General features: G+C 35.9%; 1 long non-coding RNA gene across 2 annotated transcripts in view; it reads left to right on the top strand.

The window, feature by feature from the left end:
- Positions 1 to 24,701, top strand: part of LOC149789616 (uncharacterized) — a 75,526-nt gene extending 50,825 nt beyond the window's left edge. The window contains exons 2-3 of one of the 2 annotated variants that reach the window (XR_016423681.1): positions 20,021 to 20,134; positions 24,368 to 24,701. This is a non-coding gene — a long non-coding RNA (uncharacterized LOC149789616). Of the gene's footprint in view, positions 1 to 20,020; positions 20,135 to 23,163; positions 23,231 to 24,367 lie in introns of those variants that run through there. The other variant, XR_016423682.1, reaches the window with a different exon arrangement.
- The last annotated feature ends 2,441 nt before the right edge of the window (positions 24,702 to 27,142 follow it).

Here is a 27,142-nt window from a genome sequence, read left to right as displayed (position 1 = left end):
GAAGAAATATTTATGCTGGAAGCCGCAGACAAGAAATTAACCTCAAAATCTTACTGGTGGTGTTTGGAATTCGTCGCAGAAACACCTCAATTGGTTACCGCGTAAAATAATAAAATGAAATCAGCATCAACGACAACATTAGATGCTCAGCAATATAGATATGATCAAGTACGCGAATCGCAATCAACGCTAAAAAACACTATTGAAAAATGCGCAACAAAAATAAAAAAATACAAACGGCGTGTAACTGTATTAGACACAATAGTGTATTCGGTATCCGCGGCAGTTGCATCTACTGGGGTGCTATTATCAGCGCTGACACCATTGACAACTGCAATCGCGATTACAATCACAATTTCAGCATCAACGACGATTGCAGGAGTTGCTAATATAATTGCAAAAAAAAATATCCTCGTGCACGCTAACAAAATTACACGAATATGAAAAGTTAAACAACGCGGCCACGAGCACCTACTCGAAATTGTCCTGGTTGATATCATCCAGCCTTGACGATACAGTTATATCCGATTCCGAATTCACGCTGATGTCCAGCGTATACAACGATTACGAGCGCACAAGGAATTTTAATTTGAAAACGATGAAGATAAATAATGACGGAGATACTTCAAGAGATAGCCGCGAATACAGCTCCGGTAAAAACATCAATGATAACAATATCTTCGACGCAACCAGAGTTTGATATTAATTTTCCAACTGCAATTCCAGTAAAAGAAATCGCGTTGGCACAATTACGAGTATATCACAGTTGGCCCAACATCAGGTCGACATCATTTCACGGACAGTTGCCAGAAAATTCATTTGTATTTTCGTATCAGAATAGCGCTGACGGTACTCCAGATTGGAACGTCATTCATTTACCAACAGGGTCTTATCAGATAGAAGAAATCAACAAAGAAATACAGCGTCAAATGAAGCGTATCACCGGAAAAGAAGCAAAAATATCAATAATCGCACACAAGCCAACGTTGTCAACGATTATCGAAGTTGCTACACCGGGTTACCACGTAGACATTTATAACAGTTCAATCAGAACAGTATTAGGATGGCCTTAAAATCCACCACCGGCACCACGGACACCACCAACAACAACGAAGTCTGATTATATCACTGACGCGCAGTCATATCATAAAACTACACCGTCATACAAACAATATCTCGACAATATAAAAATTGCAACATTGGGCAACTTGATTAACTTCTATGAAGATGGCAGCGATATCATATGGGTTTTTATTTATGCAGCAGATAGAGGATTTAATATCCGCGGGAGTGAAATTACTGAATATTTTAAAATTATTAATAAATTACATAAAACACATCTAGTGCATCTACGGCAACGCTTCCAAGAACATCTTGGAAACATTTCCAATATAAGTTCACGCAGCGAAATTATTAAACGAATTGAGATATTAAATCAACTTGCCGCGGATATGGAATATATTAACCAGCGAGCAATTGAAACAGTAATTGACAGTAAACCCGGAGAACGACGACGATTTCTCGATAAGTACTCGCTGAAAGAAGCTGAACTACCGAATTTTAAATTACCAGGGTACGTTTCCCCGGTCATCTTACGAAAATACGTCACTGATGTCATCGATGAATCGTTGACAATTCCACAGCGGGCGATGGCCGGCATATTTCTCCGGGAATCGTAAATATCACTGATGTCGTCGCGGTCAATCTTGTATGTGACGCAATCGACGGTAGTTACAACATAGACACAACAATATCAAATCAAGCCCAGCAAGGATTTATACTATACTCATTTACTCCTAGAGAACCACCTGGATTTTTGATTGTACAAGAGCCAATCAATCCAGTATTTCTGCGGTGTTTGAATCCGACGCTGACAAGGATGAATTTTAAAGTCACTGACCAACAGGGTAGACTTTTGGACCTACGAAATGAAACTATTAGTATTAATTTGCTGGTGAAGTCGTAAAAAATCTTCGATTTTTTCAAAGACTTTCAATTAGCGATATCATATCATAATAATGTCCAAAAAATCTTCGAATTTCCGGAAGTACGATGATGATGATGATGATGATGATGATGAAACACAAAGTGTTTCCACTGACAGTGATTTTGTTGTCGGTGACAGTGAAACACAAAGTGTTTCCACTGACAGTGATTTTATTGTTAGTGATGATGATCTCGTTGACAGTGATTTTATTGACAGTGACAGAGACGACGATGATGGCACTGTTGGTAACATCATCATCAATGACAGCACTGTCACAATAAATTATACTAAATGAACGCGAATAACAGAGCAAATGTATCAGCACGTGAAATGTTCCAGCGTTGACAAAAGCGCGCTTGAAGAATTCATCCGAAAATTATTTACCGGAAACCATTTACCGGGTTATGTTAAAATAATCATCGATAAGTACGGCAATGATGATTTTTTACTGACAGATTTTCAGCTGAAGCAATTCCGCGAAAACAATATCACGATGATTAATTGTGACGCAGACCAAATCCTCAATTATGTTCACTCGTGCATTTCACGGGATCATCTCGATAAGATACTGTAGTGAAAATTCTTTGAAAATATTTTACTTTATATATATTTTTTTACCACTGACAATTTTCCAGATTTTCATAGGGTATTTTGCTATGAAAACCAACAAAATTGTCTAAGTTGCTGATTTCATAGGGGTATTTTGCTATGAAAACCAACGAAATTGTCCATTTTCCTCGATTTGATATGGTATTTTGCTATGAAAACCAACGAAATCATGCAGTTTGTATAAATTTCATATAATAATTATTTTTCTGCGGGATTTTATTTTTTCTTATAGTATTTTTCTGAAACAGACCAAAGTACTTGATTTGATAGGGTATTTTGCTATGAAAACCAACGAAATCGGACAGTTGCACAATTTGGACAGTAAAAAAAAAATATTACTTTTTTTTTACTTCCTTGACAGCGTCAAGGATTTCACTTCCAAGTAATGCAGTCAAGGTGAGGTATTTACTTCCTCGTCAGTGACAAAGTCATTCGTGACAAAGTCATCCTTGATTTCATCATTGACAGCGTCCTTGATTTCATCAGCGGACATACAATGAGGTCATCATCGATGCTACAATGACTGATGCCCGAGCAAAATCAATTATTGATTATCTATTTGATATTCATCAAAGCGATGAACACAGTAAGAAATATTTTTTCAGAATAAAATTTATCGTCAACGTTGAAGGCGATGAATGGATTATCCGTGACAAACTCGACCCTGTTCTTGCTAACGGAAAGACCATTCTGTTAAGTAAAGATTCCAAACCAGGAATGCTGACCGGGATTGATAAACCATATTATGCTCGAGCGTATCCTGTAACCGCAGTCGTTTATAGAATCTATCTGGTAAAAAAACAAAAATTGATAAACTCGCCCCGATGAAGACGTCATTTGTGCTGAATTGTGTGGCCGAGCGAGTAATGGAACATTTTAAAAACGCAAAACGAGGAAACGGTTTAACCGATTTGCTACGTGAAAAAATAACATCATGGGCCGAGCAAGTCAAAGATACTGGGGCAACAATAAATGATGTTGCTGTGCTATCAAGTAAATTAAAATGTTCAATAACAGTAAAAACACTATAGGGAGAAATATTATATAATTCGAAGCATTATAAAAAGTCAGGATAACCGATTGAAATTATTGATCATAACTCTCATGCCTGGACTGATGCAGTTACAATATTTCCACGAGATCGTGTTGTCAAATTTTATCGCGGAAATATATTTGATGCTATTTACACGTTGAGTAAAACCGACCCTGTGTCGGTGTGGTTATTTAGAAGTTCCGAAGATTCCGAGTATGATCAATTTGTGAAACCCAACGGGGAATTATACCGGACAGAGTCGCTGCAACAGCAAATGAAAAAACTCGCAGAGAAATATGCGAGAAACGCAGATGTTTCCAGCGAAAACACTGATCAGTTATTGGTAAATTGTTTTACAGTTCCAAGTGTTGCCGCTCACGCCGCCAGAGAAAGAAATTCGTGGAGACTAACCCGAAGTCAGTTTCTCTCGGATATACAATTAAGTTGTGCCGAGTATGGGCATGGCGGGCTGTGGAATACCCGGTATAACTACCGGGATATGATTTCCGTGGATATGATTGCCTGCTACCCAGGAAGCTTTCTCGGAAACGGCGAGTGTCGCGAATACTTTACTCGGTTTGGACATCCCACGAACTCGATGACACGAGTCGCCGTAAACGGCGTTTTACCCGATTTTGATTTGACAGGATTTGCTCGTGTGACTTCGTTTGTATTCGCTAAAGGGCTTCATCCGATTTGTTATGTTTGGTTTGGCAGACACTTCGTCGAAAAGCGCTGGGTACCAATAGTGTTATTGCGATATATGCTTGACAGCGGCATGCTGGTATCGCTGACTGTCAGTGAAGCAATCATATGTTATCAACCGCAGACCTCAGTTTGGTTACCAACACCGGAGCGTATTACCCTCGATGAAGTTATCGAAGAATGGACACGAGCACGTCCAGAAACTCCTCTTGATGCTATCCGCGAAGGAGCTCCTGAAGTTCTCAAGATTAGACTCAAAAACAGTGAAAGCACAGCGAAAGATCTTGGACGAAGAATAATCGGTAAATTTACTCAGGGTGCAGCATTTGATCATAAAATGCATCACTCGCGGTTGATTATCGATGAAGCTGAATTGGATTTTATAATCGCCGACGCTGTTGCAAGAAATATATTTTTTAATCGGGAGGATGTGTTCTGGTCCGACGGGAAAACGTTGGGCACAGTTGTAAGTTATATCGACGGAGAATCGCCTCAGGACACACATTTAAGATCTTCAATGCTGGCTTATGTTTCTATAAATTTGTTATCGATGGTAAATCGATTTCCTGACACCGCAGTCAGAGTTGCAACAGATTCATTTTATATCAATAAAAAATATTCAGAATCACTGACCGATATAATGAAATTCTGCGGCGGAGATGAATGGAGTTCGTGGAGAATAAAAGCGGAGATGTTACACGAGTATTGTGATCCGCTGATGTTGCAATCGAGGATGATTATTATAAATCCGAGATGCCAGAAATATCTTCCGCGCCGTCTGTGTATGATCCAATCACTAGACACAAAACCGTTTATTTAAACGGGCCGGGTGGATCTGGTAAAACAACTCGAGCGATTGAATTATTTCGTGGAAAATCAAAGATTTTCGAATCGGATATGATTGTGCTAACACCTACACATAAGCTTGCCAGAGAGATGAAACAGCGAGGAGTCAATTCTTGTACTTATCACAGCTTTTTCAAATACAGCGGCGGTGTGTGGACTCCTGAGTGAATGGGAACAAAATATATCAATGATATAATAATTTGGGATGAGATATGTACGGTACCGCTGTAAACGTTAAAAACATTTCTTGATTGGCTGCTGACGAAAAATACTGCAGTCGTTATGTGCGGCGATCACGGTCAACCACCTCCGTTTGTCGGCGCATCTCCTCATGATTGGCTGAGGAATTTTGTTGATTATTACGAAGAAGTGTCTGATGATTACCGAGCACTTGATGCAACGTTGAAAGAATTTAAAACACTAATCAGGCTACAACCGAATAAAATTCAATGTGAAATTGTTCGCGAGATAATTTCTGAAACTTCGATGAGCGACTTTTTACGCGTGTGGAAACCAGACGATTTGATAGTGGCAAGTAGAAAGATAGTCAGAGACACACTTCAACAACAGCTATTTCGGTTGCAACAAAAAAAGTTTCCATTGCTGCCAACGCCGTTATGTTATAGACCAGCTGATACGCGGTTACAGAATATAGATGTTGATATTCCAGGACGCCTGACTGCGTCAGGGACAGAGAAACAGAATTTAGTACTGAATGATATTGTGCTAGTTGACATCGATGCTGTCAAAGATGCACTAAAAATGAATTAATCCCCGTGGACGCTGGGATACGCAATGACAATTCATTCATCTCAAGGACTGACTATTTCAGATACAACTGTCTGGATCGTTGATGATCGAATCGAATGGTCAAACTTAGTCTACTTAGCTGTATCCAGAATCAGAAGAATGTCTCAACTGCGAAGAATTGTCTTGGATGAATCAAACGCTGATAAAATTAATAATGAAAACAACAGCGATGGTGATGTAATAAGAAAAAAACTCGCCGGTTACAAACAGAGTGACAAAAAAAATAATCGCGATTTTGATCTTGATGTTGAATTTATTAACGCGTTGAAATATCAGCAGAATAATCACTGTGCGAGTTGTAATTGCATAATGCTATGGCAGTATTCGAATAAAAATTCAAGACAATTTACCGTAGATAGAAAAGATAACAGTCGAGGTTATACACGTGATAATATCATGTTGACCTGTCTTGAGTGTAATCGATGTAGAGGCGCCAGCGCTAGTTAAGTGATCGAAATCACTTCAGTGATTTGGGTGGTAATTGTGTGTCCTCGGGAATTACCTGAAGTTGTTCACGTGTGAATCCGCGTTGAGGAGCAGTTGAATCTAATCTATAGATTGCTGGTCTGATAGTGGATCTTGTCACGGTGGGTAAGACGCAGTTGTTACTTAATTTAATAATGAAGTGGATGAAGTGGGATAAATTATATTTGATAGCCCCATCAGTGGACGATCAGCGATGTTATCAGGTGCTAAAAGATTTCAACGAAAGTGCAAAATCGATAAACGACGAAGATGTTATTGATTTTATAACTGATATCGATGAAGCACCGAGTATCGATGATATTGATGGATCGATTAATAATTTAGTCGTGTACGACGACATCATGCTGGACAAACGATTAAATCCTGCCAGGATATTTTCCCGCGGCAGGCACAAAAACGTTGATGTGATTTATGTAACTCAACGGTATACACAAATTCCGAAAGTGATCAGAGATAATTGCAATGTTCTTGCAGTGTTCAACGGAGTTGACGCACACACGTTACAAAATATTCACCGAACTTGGTGCGGCGGTGATATGGACATAAATAGATTCAGAAATTTCTTTAGTCATGCTCAACGAAAATCATACGGATTTGTAACAATAAATTTACATAATCCTCGGACACGATACCGAGTTGGGTTGGATACAATTTTTAACTAGAAATCCTAAAATATTTACTCGCTAGCAGCAGAGAGACTGAGCCCCACGAGAAGTTTCGTCGACCGTTCCCCGGAGTAAAAAAAGTATTTTTATAGAGAGTTATCTTTGTCGAAATAACTCTTCTAGCCAGAAAAGAGGATTTAGTCATCATAGTTTCTGAATAGAGGGTTTGTTTTTGAGAAATAAGATCTTCTATCAAGAATGTTTTGATAAAGGGTTCTGTTGGAACGAATAGTTGGTGGGCTCAGTCTCTCTGCTGCTCAAACGTTTACGTGATTTCAGAGACATTCCAAAAGGAATACTCTTTCTTTGCCAGGGGAAGAACCTAAATAAAACAGTACAAGTTCAAAAGAATGCAGAATTACTATTTTTCTCGCTAGAACGATTTTATCACAGCGCATAAGCAATAACTATTTACATAAGCACACATGTATGCTGTGAAGAAGGAAACCATATGCATTAACAAGGGGTTTTACTATTTACGCTAAAACAAAAGAAAACCAAACAAAAAAAAATTTTAAACTCACAACTTAAGATTTAATTGAATATGAAGTTTAATATGCACCAGACCCTTATTAGACTTTAAACCCAACAAATACAAACGTTTACAAGACATCTATACTTGACGCTTACGGCAAGTAGTACACAGTTTTAAATGCGAATCTTTGTATTCATTACATATTTATTAAATCAAAAATGTTAAATTTACAGAACAAATAATTCATATTTGTTATGCTTAAGTTTTCAAACAGTTAAAAAAAGGATTTGCATCTGCTTAATATTTATATCAGGGAAAACTCTTATAAATATTTGAAACTATAGGCAACTATGTACATATAATTAATATTAAATCTATACAAGTTACTAACAAATGTTTGCCCTTAACAGCCGAGAAGTGTTACATTTACAGGCTAAATAAGAATGTATAGAAATCCAAAGAAAAGTCTATTTTAGAACTTTAAAATTATTTCATTTATATAAATTCTACAGCTCCTTATGCTATTGTGCTTCGAGAGCATATTGATTAATTCACCCACCCTTAACGTCATGGAAACGGAAATGAAATTCCAGGCATGCCCATTTCTTGTGGGTCAGAAAGAGAACAAAACAAGCAAGTGAATTCAAATATCTACTAAAATGAGCCATTACGTGAAAACTTTGCCCGAAAAAAGCAAATACAGGTACTATAAAAAAGTTGTCAAACCTGAGTTCTTTATTCTGATGAAACATTTTTCCTGGAGAATTTGTTCTTCTACAATTAAAATGCCTAATTTTAATGTTTACAAACATACTTGTTCAAATGCACTGAACACATAACAATATCGTCGAAATATTCACTAACATCACGCTGGTTTGATATCGAATGTTTGAATAATCAAAAAACTAAAGCTGCCATTTATTATAACTGATGTATGTTTTTGCAATAACCAGATAATGAGATCTGAACATTGACCAGAAATGTACTTAGCGCCATTGAATATCGGTTATTTCATCCTCAAAACCCGAATGATATTATTTATTGCAAGTGTAAATGTTACCGTATTGAAATGGAACCATAGTTACCGAAGTGTTAGGATAAATGATATCGTAATTAAAGAATATCTTGACCGACTGAGATTTCAGTATTGTACATCATAGCTGAAAACAGTGCAAGCCAGTATACATATCTGCATTATGCTCACACAAGAAATATTGTAACAACCAAAATGGTTTCTTCACCAAGCGATGTCAATCCCTGGCGCGAATCCCGCTAGGAGTCATACGTTTCCCCAGGTTCCAAAGACTCCCATACAACTACTTTTGTAAACTAGAAAGTCCAAAGTGTCCATTCTATAAATAATATTTCTCTAATTAATACATGACAAATAATATCACAACTTCCCAATTGTCTGTCAACCGCACAACGGCATGGTTTCTCCTCATTAACTTTCCGTAACGTACTGCCAGTATTTCACGCCGTGAAATTATACAACTCAACAACCTAACACATTTTAAGCCACATTTCGTCTGTAACTTTGCAAGATATTTACCACCATAGCAACAATAATCGGCGGAATAGTCCCTTCTCATATATTCCATTGTATAATTTACCAGTCTCCAATCATAAATATTGCACCTGGAGTCATACGATTAATTCACACAATTAGATTTTAACAGCGACTGCTGAGCTCATGCGGTTCTGACCTGAATTCACTTAAAGTAAACCATGGCATCATGGAAACTCACTAACACGTCACTCCGTGACGTTTGCTCCTAGTAATTGGCTAACTATTTTGGTCTGAGGACTATATTCTCAGTACCAACTTCCCATAATGAAACACGTAATAAAAAAATATCTAAGAAATCCTTAAAATGGAGAGCTATCAACAAATGCGCATGCTCCAAATTTGTTACAATATTATCCTCACCTGGGAATTGTATTAACTATTTTAAATATTTTCAATGTACGCGTGAATGGGCAATGTCGTTTTGCGTTCTGACTTGCTTTTAAAATGTATTATCTTTGGTCAGCAAAAGACGATTTAGAGAGGATAAAAAAGAAGTTTAGTTAAACGATCATGGAATGAAATAAACACTGAGGACAATAGCGTACGCTGTATCAAACATACACATGAATCGCATAGATTCATTTAGACTTTACCTAACAGTCAATCTGTCCGCACTCGAAATAGGGAAATAGGTGAATAATGCAAAATGTTGACCATTGTCTGATACCCGACGCCCATTTGACACTGCCATATACTGCAAGGTTTTCCATAACAAAAAGCACTTTGACCTGTAGATCTAATGTCATGCGCATCTTTCAATTATTAATGGAAGCAAATCACATTTAGTCTGTTTCTAGTTAAAAATGAAAAGTGAAACCAAAGGACAATTTGTTTGCAATTAGTATCAATGCACATGGATGATCTCAGAAGAAAAGCAGATCTCACAGAATATTTTGTATGAGCTCGGGTAAAGACACACTGAAAATATAAGAGGAAAGCGTAACATGACCTAGCTGAAGTAGTCGCTAGTAGTCAGGTGACTAAGTGAAGTTACACTTACGCGCCGGACAACAGCACCATTTTGTTACACAAGTATCGCATGGGGTCAGATATTCAGAAACTTATAAGCTCCAAGCAATCTGATGAGCAGGGGGATATTGTAGTGCCATTTGTGTCAACGCTATCACAATGTCTAAAAACACAGATAAACGTTCTATAAAATACCATTCAAGTATTTTAGTGGTTAGAATTGAGTTTTTGACTTTTGTCTTATTTAGCCTGTGAATAAGTTGTACAAAAAATAATAAGGCGGTGTCATAATGATGTCATACCGTCATTTTAAAACGGAAGCACCTCTAAAAGACCTGAGTGAGAACACGAAAAACGTACTTCAGCAAGGTTTATAGTAACAAAATTATTTCTACCAAGATAGCCTAAAGATAACACTGTCATCATGGTATTTACTCGAGTTAAACCAAGACGACCGAATATTTCTGACTGTTGCAACTGTAAATTTCAGTGCACGTCAGTCTGGCTTTGGGGCACTTTCAGCTTCAACAACTTTCAGACTTGCAACCGCATTCTATCAGCTTACAGCAAGCTTCAGATGCGTCAGTAAGAGTTATCCAGATAGGCTGCCAGTGGTAGTCTTACATTGTCCTCCCACATTCTTTTGTCTTGCCCGGTGCGTGTTGCATTATTGCCCATTTTCACCTTTAAACCACCTGACTGCAGAAATGTACAACTCTCGCTACCGGTAAATTTGACTATACTCATGCTCGAGTCATTGTTCTCCGTCATAAGTAGAAACTACAACGGGTTGTTGTCACAGTAGCAGACAATTGTATGAGAATAAGAAAGACTTATTTCTTCAATTGTAATATCTAGAATGTTTGGGTGGTGTAGTGTTGTAGTGTTTTATCATATAAGTCTAATCCACATACCTGAATACCTGAGGAGGCATGGCTAAAGCAGTACGATCAGGTTAAACGAATCTCTTTTGTATCTATTTGATCCTACCGCATTATGTCGTGGTAGTAGTCTAATAAATCCCAATGTTATATATTTAAACACAGTTTTGTACTTAACCCTTGTAGCACAGCTTGTACTGTTTGATTTCGTTGTACTGTTATTATTTAGTTGCTTTGGGGGTCTGTACTAATGAGTTAAAGGCCAGGTATTAGAAATAACAAGTTAATGCATTACTGGGAATAAAACAATTTTACTATAAATCCTTGAATAAAAGCCAATCATTCAATGAACATTATTAAGCAAATGATAGCCACCCTTTGCACCTGTAAGTTTAACTATACCGCTAAGCTACAGAAATCTTTTTAAGCTGACCAAAATTCAATGAGATGATGTAAATACGCACGTACATTAGCACATGAAATTTCATATATGCTTTCCCGACCATTTTTTAAACCCAAAATCTAAGTCATGACACAGAAAAAGTAAACAAACGCAGTATTCATTTAGAATTTTTAAAGAACAGACAGGTCATCTATTGGTCCTTAACATATTTAGCCTATTATATTCATTTCTTTATGTGGAATGGTTATTACATAATCGTGTTAACAAGCATAGGACAGACGGAATGTGGGTATGTGAGAAAGCTTGCCAGTAGCTTCTCGAGGGTCGGTGGTTCTTTCCGGGGTTTTCCCGGGTTCTTCCTCCACCGTTAATACTGGCCGCCATGTATAGCCTATCGTGTGCTGAAAAATGGCGTTAAACCCCACAACAACAACAACAACAACAGACGGAAAGGCGGACCAATTAAAATAAATATTACACATTTGCATAACAAACAGAAAGGACGGTATTTTTTGTGTCATCATTCAAAACGAAGCAACTTTTTGACATATTCCTTCCAAGCTACATATCTTTCCTGAATGACCTCAACATGAAGATCTGTCTGATTGTTCTGTCAAGATACCTGGCTTCACCGTCTTCATGATAAGCTGAACTGATGGAACAGATACGAGACTAGGGTTTGTTTCAGATGTTTAACGTGCATCTTTACTCATTTGTTCGATATTCTTAAATCTCTCATACATCTTATGGACCTTTCGTTTTAAAGACTTTCTTGCACTCCATGATTCTCATGGTAAGTCAATGTATCTCATTGTGCATTGGACACCATGCAATACAACCGCCCCCAACACACACACACACACACACACACACTATCATTTAAGACCAGGATATGCAGTTTTATCCATTCGAAAGTGTATCGTGTTTCCATAGCGATTATACAGTATTTGGTGTAATTTTGGGGAAATCTCAAATTTCATATTAAAATCACTCATTCAAGATTATGAACAGAGTTTTTAACCAAAAGAATGTTTACCGCGTTTTAATAGCCATTTAGCGACCTTCAGCAACATATCTGGAAACCTTGTCTGTTGCTTCTTTCAGAGTCAGTCTATTCTGTGTCCATTGTACGGGTCTAAAGATTTTTATTACTTTTTCATAATCAGAACCCAAATAGCGAGAGATGACAAGTTTAATTTGCATTTCTTGGAAGTGCTTCGATACTGTATCGTCTAAATAACATTCAAAAAGCACCTATGACCTATGGGACTACCTTTAATTTTTATCGCTTTAATAAACTCAAAGAAACTACACAAATGTGTTATTTCAATCCCCAATAAATCTGTACACTTCACTAAAACCTTGCAGAAAAATAAGGAATCTAAACATACATTTGTATACAGCGATCTAGTAAATGCTACAGTTACTAATGACCAATACAGTGTGGACTTTGTGTTTCAATGTTGAATTTCATTTTCGTAATTCCTTACAACGCCTTGAGAAAAGAAACGCATTCCCCGAATGATATAGCATAAATTTAACCATAATTAATTGCAACTGCTTCTTTGGGGAGCCTTGTTTGACCAGTTTTATTAGTATTGTGTCCGAAAATTATTGCAACAACCAAAGTAAAAAAAAAAATATAATCACTTTTATGAATTACTCCACATCTTTTTGTAAATTGCACTGTATTACTGAATTCAGAAGAACTCAGAAGAATTTATTCATGTAAGCACATCATGATTGTGGTGTTTATAAATTTATATAAAGTGTGATCATTGTACATCAAGGCATACATTTACAAATTAATACTACAAATGAGACAACACATACACACATATGAATTAGAATTGTGAGATAACAAAGGATGGTTCATATTTTGAGATGTAACAAATACACCAACAAAATTAGAGTCTATGAGAACCATCCTATTTCCTTAAATATACATGCCCAAATCAAAAATTATCTCCTAATATGAAGATTAAAACATTTAACACCTATATTCCGACCACTTCGGAAACAACTATCTGACTTTAATTTAGTTGAAAATAAAGACAGTAAATTGTAAAATAGTTCTTTATTTTCAGCACGTAATTTGAATAAAAAAGTATCTTGTCCAATTTTTCTAACCATCACACTGTCATTATATAATTATATACCTACTTGCTGTACTAGGGGAATGCGTACGTAACAAGCGCATTCGAAAGTTAAATCAATACCATCTCATGTATGGTTACAAGTAAATTTGTACAGAGTTTTAATCACGAGCATCCAGGTAGGGGTGCCAGTACAGCACGAGTGCACGTGCAAATTGTTTTAACTTCAATAATTACTAATTTGTTTGTATTCGTTACGATTCTGGTTGCCTTATTTTTAACAGTTTTTTACCTGACCTTTCTGAAGCTAATGTATAGTCTTAAATTGACAACGTTTGACAAATTTAAAATATGCTACTAGCAAAACAATTTATTGCTGTGACTTCGCATGTTTTTGTTGTCTTTTTTGTATCCATAAATCTCGAAATTGTAAATTGTCTCATAAAATTAAAAACGACAAGTGAAATTTAGCTGTTACAGAGTCATTTGTAGTCATCGGAATGTCTTAAGCTAAATGTGGTAGGACGGGTTGTTATGCCGCTACTGTGATAGGTGTGTTATGGTTGGGGTGGGGTGCTCCCAATATTCTATTTAAATTACTATAGAAGTCCCAACCAGGCTCGATTTTGGCTGGAAGTTAAATTAGTGAAAGATAGATGCAACGCTCTGAGCCCAAAGTCAGCAATGCCGACGATTAAATGATTGAATATACAGAAAAGTGAAATTCAACGAATAATAATTTAATAATAATTCAGTAGTGAAGTGCTTCAAATTTCCCAGGTACTCTCCTTCCGCTCGACCCTGTGATAGCCTATTGCATCATTTGATAGTAGTGTGATATAGCTTTCCACCTGTCCTTGTATTCTACTCATCTGTGTATTCCTCCCCTCCTATTCCTCAAATACCTTCTCCTCTTCCTACCGCCTTTCTCTAAATCCCTTCTCCTCCTCAGCTTCTTTATACTCCTCATCCTTCTCCACTTTGTCCTCTTCGACCTCCTTTTCCTTCTCCTCCTCGACTCTCTCCACCGACCTAGACTTTGTTACTCCGACTGCTCGTTATCTCACTTCCGTCTCCCCTCTTAGAGACTCGAGACTTAACTGGACCAGACGTTCTGTCCCCCAAAAGGTCCTGTGAAAACAAAATGACGGTACAATATTTTCCTTAGCCCTCTCATCTCACACTACACCCAGCCTGTCATCAGATAACGGCTATTAAATTTCTTCGGTCACGCATTCATTCCCATCTAAATACTCATACTTTCTTGTATGATAAAACAACGTCGTAATAAAAGCACGGTATCAATAGCTTCTCATACATACATTAATAAATTGCGTCACATCAGTACATATTCCTAAACATATTATATTAAGCAATATGACAACAATCGGACGCATTTCGTTACATTGCAATTCAAACAAAGTACACAATATTCAAATATCCATGCTCTGATATATCCATACATCCATATTAACTAATTTTACACACTTCAACCATTTCCCAAATTCACAATTCAAGCATGTGTAAATTCTAACATATCACATGAATAAATGCACTAGTTTACTACGAAGTTAACTAAAAGCGAATTAAAAAATTAATTCTGACCATAAGCTTACCAATCTACCTAATTCTCTACATATTACTCAAGCTCATTTTTTAAATACGCATGTAAATTAAACACTGCAAAGGCAATTCTTTGTACTAAACGATCCTAGTAATTAAGTATACATATTGCACATAATTACAATTACAATGCCGTAACATTCTGCAAAATCGAGCAAATAGCTTACTGACCTTTACGAAGCTTTGTCTTTCCTTAGAATCTCCTCTCTACATTTTACCGCAAATTACGATCAACGCCTGTGCTGATTCAAGATACCGGATCTTCTCTCTGGTCAAGGTAACCTTGCGTAAGAGATTAACTCTAGCCTGCGTCATGTTTAGACATCAAAACATTGGCTTGTACTAATACCTTAGTTTAACACGACTTACGAACTGGGGCTGAGCAAACGTGACACTAAAGTAAAACAAATACAGGAAAATGCAATTACTTATATATTTTGTTGTTTCTTTATTTATCTATACCTCACCAAGTAAAATTGGAAACATATATCAATAAAATAAATAAAATTTACGAAGCAAATGGAATTCTGAAATTTTCCCTTGGGACAAGGAGGAGGTAATTCTGCGAAGTCCTAATTCTGCGAAGTCCTCTCAAGAATAGTATATTACAGTGTGTAAACTGTGTCCCGCTGTGTATGCCATTTACCACATTTGTGTCATCCCCCCAATGTTTGTGGAAACACATCCTAAGAGTTAAATAAAAAGTATTTTTTTCAAACCATCTAGATCCGATGACATGTTTTCATCTAAAAACAAATGAACTTCTCTATAAAGGAAGCGTATAAATGCTTTCCCAGAGGTGGACCTACTAATGTATGTGGATTTACAGGGTCCTCCTAATGTAGGCAATGCGCGCGCGCGCGTGTTGTGATTTGGATTTTTAACGTAGCTTTAACAGTTTTTCAGTCATATCGCTACGATGTCTGCAGTGTGGCAGTTTAAAGGGAAATATAGCACTGGGGCATCATGCCAGCACCATTTTTGAAAGTCTTTGGTATGATTGGACTTGGGATCGAACCCACGACCTCCCGCATCGCATCTGAGGCGGACGCTCTAGCCACTAGGCACCGGAGCGGTCACTCATATATATATATATATATATATATATATAGAGAGAGAGAGAGAGAGAGAGAGAGGGAGAGAGAGAGAGAGAGAGAGAGAAAAAGAAAGAGACAGAGAGTATCAGTATATTGATGTAAACACGTAACAGGTATATAACCCTTCTGTAAGTGCTTGGAGTTATCCCCTGCAAAAAGCTCGGAAAACATATACTGAATATGGTACTGTTCGTATGATACCAGTTTCGTGACGCAAGGAGTTGCTACAAAAACCAATATAACCAGCAATCCATAATAATCTTCGTGTATGTATGTGAATTTGTACACTCGAGAAACGGCACATTGTTTCGCAAAAGCACAACTTTGATACCCACAACAAATGTATTAAGTCACGTCAGTATGGACAGTTATACAAAAACTTTTGACGTGACTCCTGTCTTAGCAAACGAGTACAACATTACCAAGAAAAGCTATTAAAAACAGAAAATATAAATATGAGAGCATTGGATGCTGGCCAAGATCTATTCGCTCAATAGAATACCGTATCTATGAAATTGTGACAGTCTCTACATTACATAATAAATGCCCTGGCACATCAGAGTTACATAATTAAAAATCAATAACGGCTGTATTTCCAAACGATGAAAAGCATTTGTGGGCCGTACGTCGTATGAAGTGTGGTATAGCTTTTCGAGAACATAATGTAATCCTTTTTATTGATGGAAGAAAAATCATGAATGTCAATTATAATGTTGCATTAAATTGAGCATCATATATTAAAATATCCATATTTACTTAGTACTCAAAATTTCCCGACAATGACCACCAGAACTCGACTCGTCAAATGTCCTATCACAAGGGCAAAGTATACAATGGTCTGAATGAATTCCCAATAATCTTTAAAGACCCTGATATACCAACTCTCCTCATATGCTAGTAGTCTTTAATGTCCGTAGGAACAATAGTATAGAATGTCCCGATGTAACATAAACTGCTTTAATCCAGTCAGTGAGAACCTTGTAATTCCAAAGAATAATTTAAATACTTCCTCTCAACGTATATTTAAGTTCACCTGTAAGCGATTCCACAAACTGATCTTAAAAATGAAATATTTCTTACCAACCTCTGTGTATGTATATTTAAAAATTTGACCAATGAAGCAATAGTAATTTCAGTAGAACTAATGGAAAATTCCTCTAACTCGTAAAAAAGGTTTGGACCGTGAACTCAATTTCAGTAAATATCTTGTTTATTACTTATTACCATGACAAATTTAGGCATGTAGAAACTCTATATACAACCATCAATACGGACAAACGTCACTCATACGATATATATATATATATATATATATATATATATATATATTATATATATATATATTATATATATATATTGCTATGCCGCTACTTCATGTACTTCGAATCAGCTGATTTTACCCACAACATTCTTGTAGTCGAGCGTAGCCATTTTGAGATGTCCCCTCGTACCATAACAATGCTCGTTACCCGTTCGCGTATTTTGTACAACAATACAAGATTTTAAAATTAAATTACCTGCACAACATTCGAAGATGAGAATAATATATTCGGGTAGGAATCTCAGTGTGCAGTAAGTAGCATGAATAAACTTGTACCTAAAATAAATATTATTCATATAACTAATATTGTTTTCATTTGTTAGAAATTCTGTATTAATATAAACTCTGTAACTAATTTTTTTAACAAAAATAGATCATATATATTTAATTGTTCATGGGTACATATGGATTCTATTCTCTTATATTCTCCAAATCTTTTCTTAACTAGTTGGACAAGTCCCGTAACATTATAAATATGGCTTCTGATAGTATTTCTAGTAGATTCCTTGGTTTCTTTTGGGGAGAAGACCCATTGGAAAATCTGGGGCATCTCTCATATAATTTAATATTACCCTAAAATGAGTTGGATCTCGATCAAAAAATATATTATTCTGTTTTCCCCCCTTTCTGGCATCCATATCTGCTAGTCTTGTATTTTCTATTTTGTTCAGAGTTGTTCTTGCTGTTTAAAAATTTTGTTCCCCCCACGTTTAGGTTTATCAGATCACATGTGTTAATTATTCTCCATTAATGTTGTAGATTTTGGTTCATTTTCATTGCTTTTCAGGTTCACTTTCTCTATACTTTGAGTTGCTTTCTCCTTTCTTTCTGCTTTTTCTTTCTTCAATTTACCATTTTTCTATCTGTCCTAGTGACTTTCCTTTTCCTTTCTCGTTTTCTTTCTCTTTATTCAGTTTTAAGTCTTGATTTTTCCTTTTCAATTTTTCTTTCTCTCCAATTATCATTGATACCCTCTCCAGTGTCTTCTCTGGTCCTTTTTCTTTTCTTTTCCCTCTTTTTCTTTGTTGAATGTTGGTTTTTGCTCTATTAATTTGCCATTCTCTTTCTCAACTTCTCCAATTTCTACCCTTAATAGTGACTTATCTTTTCTTTATTTGATATTAAATCTTCTCCATTTCTGCTTGTTTTCCTTTTTCCACTTTTTAATTCTCTTTCTTCCCAAGTGTTTTATTTGTTCCTTCCTCTTTACTTTCTGTTATTTTTGTTCTATCATTCTCCTTTTTCCTCCTCGAAGTTTACATTTTCCACCTTCCCCAATGATTTTTCTTTCTCATTTGTTTTCTCATTTCCAATTTTGTTATGGATTGTATTGGTTAAATTCCTGAACGGTTCTTCGAGGTATATATCAGGTTCTTCTAGATCTTCGAAAAGAATTTCTTGAGTCTGTTGTTGTTTTCTTTGTAAATCTACCTTTTCTCCAATTTCTCGTAAATATTTTTCATTTTCCGATGAGGAAGTCCAATTGTTGAGCGAAGAACTTGAAGAAGATATAGAAGATATGGATGTCCTAGAGGGTGAAATACTGCTGTTTCTAATTTTTCCTGCAAAAACCGGCATAGATAATGTTCTTTTTCTTTCATATTGGTTGTGAGGTAGGACTTGTGGGAGTTGAATATCTTTTATCAATTTTGCTATTGCATTCTTCATGAAACTCTCTAGTTCTGCTTCTGCTTCCTCCCTTTTTAATCCAGTTGAATGTGAAAAGAGATAAAAATCCTCTTTTTGGGCTCTACTATTATGTGGATTGTCGTTCCGTCTGAATATTTTCAGACTCTTGCTACATTTATATGCAACTCCCGAATGTTGTTCTCTCAAATGTGTTATACAGCGTGACTTGAGCTGAAATGTCAAGTCCTCGCAAATACCACACTGGTAGGATATTATCTGTAGAGAAAACAAAGAGAAGAAGAATAAAAAACATATTTACAAAGAATAATTAAAGAATATTCAAGTGTGACAAAGTGACTGTTTTTTTTTTTTTTTGTTTTTTTTTTTTGTTTTTTTATATAATGTTTATTTTTATTATTATTATTATTATAATAGTTTGGTAAACCAGTGAGGTAAGTTCACACCTTCATACAGCCTTAATTTGTCATGGTGGACCACTTTCGGTTTTTGTTTGAACCCTCCTTTTATTCTATACAATACATCATTAATTTTATTCAGGATTTGATAAGGACCTTTCCAGGGTCTTTGTAATTTTTGGCTTAACCCGATTTTTCTGATTGGATTGTAATACCAAACAGCATCACCTTCTTTATACTTATTAAAATTTATCTTTGTGTCATAGTTTCTTTTCATACATTTGCTAGACAAATTCATTCTTTTTCTTGCAAACTCGTGTACTTTCTTAATTTTAGATTCAAGATTATTTGCATACTCTGTTTTGTATCTTTGTTCATTATCATTCTCATTTATTTCAGGTTTTCCGAGTACCATGTCAATGGGAAGAACTATTTCTCTACCAAATGTCATCATGCTGGGAGTTATTCCAGTTGATTCATGAACTGCTGATCTGTACGCCATCATGACCAAAGGTAAGATTTCATCCCATTTATCTTGATGTGAGGACACAAATACTGAAAGCATGTTATAAATGGTTCTGTTAGCTCTCTCTATCATGCCATCACTTTGGGGTCTGGCAATAGAAGTTCGTGTTTTCTCAATTCCTAATATTGTACAGATCTCTTTGAAAAGTTCTGACTCAAAATATGTTCCTTGATCTGTGTGAATAAGAAGAGGTATTCCAAATCTTGTGATAAAATTATCAATCAGTTCTTTTGCTGTAGTTTTAGCATCAACCTTTTCTACTGGGTATGCCTCTGTCCATTTGGTAAAATAGTCACCTATGACCACTATGTATTTATTTCCCTGTTTGGTCCTAGGAAGTGGACATATAAAGTCAATAGCCACTCTTTCCATAGGAACACCTACATTGTAGGTTTTCATGGGTGCTTTTGGTTTCCTAAGAGAAGATTTTCTACTGGCACACACATCACATTTCTTGCACAAATTTTCAACATCTTTATTCAGCCCATACCAAAAGAATCTCTGTCGCACTTTTTGTAGAGTCTTTGCAACTCCTAAATGTGCAGCTGTGATACTGTTATGTAACTGTGTAAGTAGACATCCTTTTAAACATTCAGGAACAACAATTTGCATGGTGCTTGTCATTCCATCATCACTTTCCCATTTCCTATACAAGACATCATTTTCTACTACAAAGGAATCAACCTGTTTCCAGTAGTATTTTATTTCAGGACAGTAATGTGAAATATCTGACCATTCATATTTATTTTCGCTTGTCACCATCCCCTTCACCACTTTCAGAACTGTATCATCATTTTGTAAATGGGTAATTTGGACATATCAAAGTTGTCCACATTATCTTTTGACTGATAAATAATATTTCTCTCTGTACTTATACTACTGTCAGGAGATGGGAGTTTCTTCCTAACCTCTTTTGTAACATAACAGAGTTTATCACACATACACTTCAAGTGATTACAGTTTTCACTCAACACTCGTGGTTTTTTACCATGTGGAATCTCTGACAGATTTCTCACTAGAGTATTGACATTATAACAGTATCCAATGACCGCAGAACACACAGTTAGAATGAAGCAAATAATAGATATCTCTTTGTTCTTTGAGTTTACCTGGTATGGAATAGACATGGAAACTATTTGATTTGGGAGCTTAGAAATACAAACTACCAATTCTTTCTCTGATTCACTTTCAGCATAATTTTCAACTCTTTCACAATAGGTACAATTCATTTTGACACATGGACGTCTTGATAATGCATCCGCATAGGAGTACAATCTGCCAGCTCTGTGTATAATCTCAAAATCGTAGGTAGCCAGAAAAGTCAACCACCTAGCTAACTGACCTTCTACCATTTTAAAATGTATCAGCCATTTCAGACTACCATGATCAGTCCTCACTGTGAACTTCTTCCATAAAGATAGTGATGAAAATGTTTGACCGCATTTACCACTGCAAGAAGTTCTCGCCTTGTGACACAATATTTTCTTTCAGTTTTTGAGAAACATTTACTAAAATAGCTAATTACTTTTTCTTTTCCATTTTGGATTTGGGAGAGTACTGCTCCTTGACCCACATTTGAGGCATCACAATCTAAAATAAATATATCATTTTCAGTAGGGAATGCCAAGATTGGCGTATTTATCAGTGGATGTTTTATATCCTTGAAGGACTGCTCACATTTCTCAGTCCATACAAATTTTCTACCCTTTTCAGACAATTCATGAATAGGTTTGGCCAAAGTAGCAAACTGATACACATATGATCTGTAGTAACTTGCCAAAGAAATGAAGCTTCTAGCTTCTTTTACATTTTTAGGGGTTGGCCAGTCTCTTACTGCTGTGATTTTATCTGTACTTGTGCCCACACCAGCTTCACTTATAGTATGACCTAAAAATGTGACCTCTTTTTGAAACAAGTTGCATTTCTTTGGATTCAGTTTCAAGTTAGCGTTTTTCAGTCTTTGAAAAACTATCTCCAAATTGATGAAGTGTTCTTCGAAGGTTTTTGAATAGCAGATTATATCATCAAGGTACAAAATGACCATTTTCCACAAGAGACCTGAAAATGCCATCTGGACAAGACGAGTGAAAGTCGCAGGTGCATTGCAGAGTCCAAATGCTAATCTGCGCCATTGCCATTGTTCCACTCCTGGTATGGAGAATGCAGTTTTATGTCTATCTTTTTCATCAATTTCTACTTGCCAATAGCCTGATTTCATATCCAGACAAGACCACCATTTTGATCCTGCTAAAGCATCTAAACTATCATCTATTATAGGCAATGGTTGAGAATCTTTGACAGTAACATCATTCAATCCTCGAAAAGCACAACAGAACCTTACAGAACCATCAGATTTAGTTACCATTACAATGGGAGCATTCCAAGGGCTTTGTGGACATTTTTCTATAATTCCATCTTCCGCCATCTTTTTAATTTCGTTCTCTGCAACTTGTCTTTCAGCAAGTGGTATTCTGTAAGGATACTTTTTAACAGGTTTTTCATCTCTTGTATCAATTTGATGTTTTATCAAGGTTGAATGACCTATATCACTTGAGGATGCAGAAAAGATACTCTGATGTTTCATCAAAAATTGTTTTAACTGTTCCGTTTGTTCTTTATCCAGATTTTTAGAAGACCTTACAAACATATCTGCTAAATGGTCTGGTAATTGTTGAACACTACCCCCTTTTTGGTTTATTGCACCAGCAGGTGTACTGTGTACAACTTGAACTGGTTGTAATTCTGCAGTAACAGTATTTTTGTACAGTTCAACTGGTTTTTCTCCAAAATTTGCTATTCTGAGAGGAATGTATCCATTTTTAGGATGTACTAAAACTTTTGCTACTAGTAGACTAGTTTTCTCCACAAATTTGGAGAATGGTTCAGTTAAGCCCATGGCATCCTTATCATACAGGTCAATTGGTCTGCCATTTACAATTACTTCAGATTCAGGCAATATCACAACATTTTCAGTTAAAGCAATTCTACAGCACACAGTTTTCTTTTCTTTTTCCAGGATGATCATCTCTACCAGATTTTCAAGAGAGAAGATAAAATGTTATTAATAAAATTTAAGAATTGTGTTAAGTTGTTATTCTCTTTTCTTTGATTAGATCATTATGATCCCACTTCTGACACCAAATCTGTAACCTCATGGGTCTGGAAAATTACTCCGGGACTTTAGCTTTTTTTTCAGACCTTGAAGCTACAAGGGTTCGTCTGACTTTAGCAATAGAGATAAAACATCAATAAAGACAGATTACAAATCCAGGACAGATTTATTCAAACATTTCTCATCTGTAAAACAGAACTACACCCTTTTTACCAGTTTACAGATTCAACTTTTACTTACAGAATTATACCAGTAGATACAACGGTAATGGATATATTTCGATTAGCTAAAAACCAATCTAATTTATTACAAACTAAGCCTGAGTGTTAAACGTATATAATGTGGGCAATAAGGTTTTGAATTTCGTAATCCAAATTTGGGTTTCCAAATTCGTGTGTAGAAAATTCGTCTGCTTTTGGGAACTTGTAGTTTAAAGTCTAAGTTCCAAATTGTTCTTCAAAATTACATACATTAAATTTTCCTTCTGCAAGAATTACCTCTCTCATTTTTCTTGACTTAATCTTTGTTCTAGATCTTAACCAGCCACTTTTCCTCTATCCGTCTGCTACCTTATCTTTCTACCCCTATCTGTCACCGACTTGGGACAACGACGTTGTTTATATACAAGTTTGGCACGTGTAAGAATTCTGGTAAACAAAGCATTGATTGGTGGGTATTGCAATCGATCGGCCAATCAAAATCGACCATGCTGACGGAACATGTCCGCACGACAGTAATACACACAACTTGGTGTTTTAATTCTTCGAATTTAACCTAGTATTAGACAATATAATCAGTCATGACAAACCTACCCGAATATATTATTCTCATCTTCGAATGTTGTGCAGGTAATTTAATTTTAAAATCTTGTACTGTTGTACAAAATACGCGAACGGGTAACGAGTATTGTTATGTACGAGGGGACATATCAAAATGGCTACGCTCGACTACAAGAACGTGTTGTGGGTAAAATCAGCTGATTCGAAGGTACATGAAGTAGCGGCATATCACTATATCTATATCTATATCTATATATATATATATATATATATATATATATATATATATATATATATATATAACAATATGTATTCCTTCTTTATTTTAGGTCCGTTCAAGGTCTAATAAACAGATTTGACGCATCTGGACTTCAGACATAAACGAGGATATGTTTGCTATCAGAAACGTGTCTCCGAAATGTTTGTTCGTCGTATGGATTGGCTTATGTTCTGTATTTGTATTACATCTATATAGGCTACAGTTATACAGTTACGTAATAAGACAATTCTATAATTCCAGTGTCAATTCTGTAAATTATATCACTAAAAATCAGGCTCTGTTTGAAGATCTCGAGTTATATCTTAGAATGGGCAGTGCATTCATTGACCAATACGACAATTTTCTGCTTCCAAGTTTGCGATTCATTTTCAAGTTAGCGTTTTTCAGTCTTTGAAAAACTATCTCCAAATTGATGAAGTGTTCTTCGAAGGTTTTTGAATAGCAGATTATATCATCAAGGTACAAAATGACCATTTTCCACAAGAGACCTGAAAATGCCATCTGGACAAGACGAGTGAAAGTCGCAGGTGCATTGCAGAGTCCAAATGCTAATCTGCGCCATTGCCATTGTTCCACTCCTGGTATGGAGAATGCAGTTTTATGTCTATCTTTTTCATCAATTTCTACTTGCCAATAGCCTGATTTCATATCCAGACAAGACCACCATTTTGATCCTGCTAAAGCATCTAAACTATCATCTATTATAGGCAATGGTTGAGAATCTTTGACAGTAACATCATTCAATCCTCGAAAAGCACAACAGAACCTTACAGAACCATCAGATTTAGTTACCATTACAATGGGAGCATTCCAAGGGCTTTGTGGACATTTTTCTATAATTCCATCTTCCGCCATCTTTTTAATTTCGTTCTCTGCAACTTGTCTTTCAGCAAGTGGTATTCTGTAAGGATACTTTTTAACAGGTTTTTCATCTCTTGTATCAATTTGATGTTTTATCAAGGTTGAATGACCTATATCACTTGAGGATGCAGAAAAGATACTCTGATGTTTCATCAAAAATTGTTTTAACTGTTCCGTTTGTTCTTTATCCAGATTTTTAGAAGACCTTACAAACATATCTGCTAAATGGTCTGGTAATTGTTGAACACTACCCCCTTTTTGGTTTATTGCACCAGCAGGTGTACTGTGTACAACTTGAACTGGTTGTAATTCTGCAGTAACAGTATTTTTGTACAGTTCAACTGGTTTTTCTCCAAAATTTGCTATTCTGAGAGGAATGTATCCATTTTTAGGATGTACTAAAACTTTTGCTACTAGTAGACTAGTTTTCTCCACAAATTTGGAGAATGGTTCAGTTAAGCCCATGGCATCCTTATCATACAGGTCAATTGGTCTGCCATTTACAATTACTTCAGATTCAGGCAATATCACAACATTTTCAGTTAAAGCAATTCTACAGCACACAGTTTTCTTTTCTTTTTCCAGGATGATCATCTCTACCAGATTTTCAAGAGAGAAGATAAAATGTTATTAATAAAATTTAAGAATTGTGTTAAGTTGTTATTCTCTTTTCTTTGATTAGATCATTATGATCCCACTTCTGACACCAAATCTGTAACCTCATGGGTCTGGAAAATTACTCCGGGACTTTAGCTTTTTTTTCAGACCTTGAAGCTACAAGGGTTCGTCTGACTTTAGCAATAGAGATAAAACATCAATAAAGACAGATTACAAATCCAGGACAGATTTATTCAAACATTTCTCATCTGTAAAACAGAACTACACCCTTTTTACCAGTTTACAGATTCAACTTTTACTTACAGAATTATACCAGTAGATACAACGGTAATGGATATATTTCGATTAGCTAAAAACCAATCTAATTTATTACAAACTAAGCCTGAGTGTTAAACGTATATAATGTGGGCAATAAGGTTTTGAATTTCGTAATCCAAATTTGGGTTTCCAAATTCGTGTGTAGAAAATTCGTCTGCTTTTGGGAACTTGTAGTTTAAAGTCTAAGTTCCAAATTGTTCTTCAAAATTACATACATTAAATTTTCCTTCTGCAAGAATTACCTCTCTCATTTTTCTTGACTTAATCTTTGTTCTAGATCTTAACCAGCCACTTTTCCTCTATCCGTCTGCTACCTTATCTTTCTACCCCTATCTGTCACCGACTTGGGACAACGACGTTGTTTATATACAAGTTTGGCACGTGTAAGAATTCTGGTAAACAAAGCATTGATTGGTGGGTATTGCAATCGATCGGCCAATCAAAATCGACCATGCTGACGGAACATGTCCGCACGACAGTAATACACACAACTTGGTGTTTTAATTCTTCGAATTTAACCTAGTATTAGACAATATAATCAGTCATGACAAACCTACCCGAATATATTATTCTCATCTTCGAATGTTGTGCAGGTAATTTAATTTTAAAATCTTGTACTGTTGTACAAAATACGCGAACGGGTAACGAGTATTGTTATGTACGAGGGGACATATCAAAATGGCTACGCTCGACTACAAGAACGTGTTGTGGGTAAAATCAGCTGATTCGAAGGTACATGAAGTAGCGGCATATCACTATATCTATATCTATATATATATATATATATATATATATATATATATATATATATAACAATATGTATTCCTTCTTTATTTTAGGTCCGTTCAAGGTCTAATAAACAGATTTGACGCATCTGGACTTCAGACATAAACGAGGATATGTTTGCTATCAGAAACGTGTCTCCGAAATGTTTGTTCGTCGTATGGATTGGCTTATGTTCTGTATTTGTATTACATCTATATAGGCTACAGTTATACAGTTACGTAATAAGACAATTCTATAATTC

Source organism: Sinohyriopsis cumingii, chromosome 10 (assembly GCF_028554795.1).
Source record: "Sinohyriopsis cumingii isolate HCF-2022 chromosome 10, ASM2855479v2, whole genome shotgun sequence".
Classification (NCBI taxonomy): Eukaryota; Metazoa; Mollusca; class Bivalvia; order Unionida; family Unionidae; genus Sinohyriopsis; species Sinohyriopsis cumingii.
The sequence above is the reverse complement of the archived record's forward strand: the minus strand, read 5'-3'. Positions and strand labels throughout refer to the sequence as shown.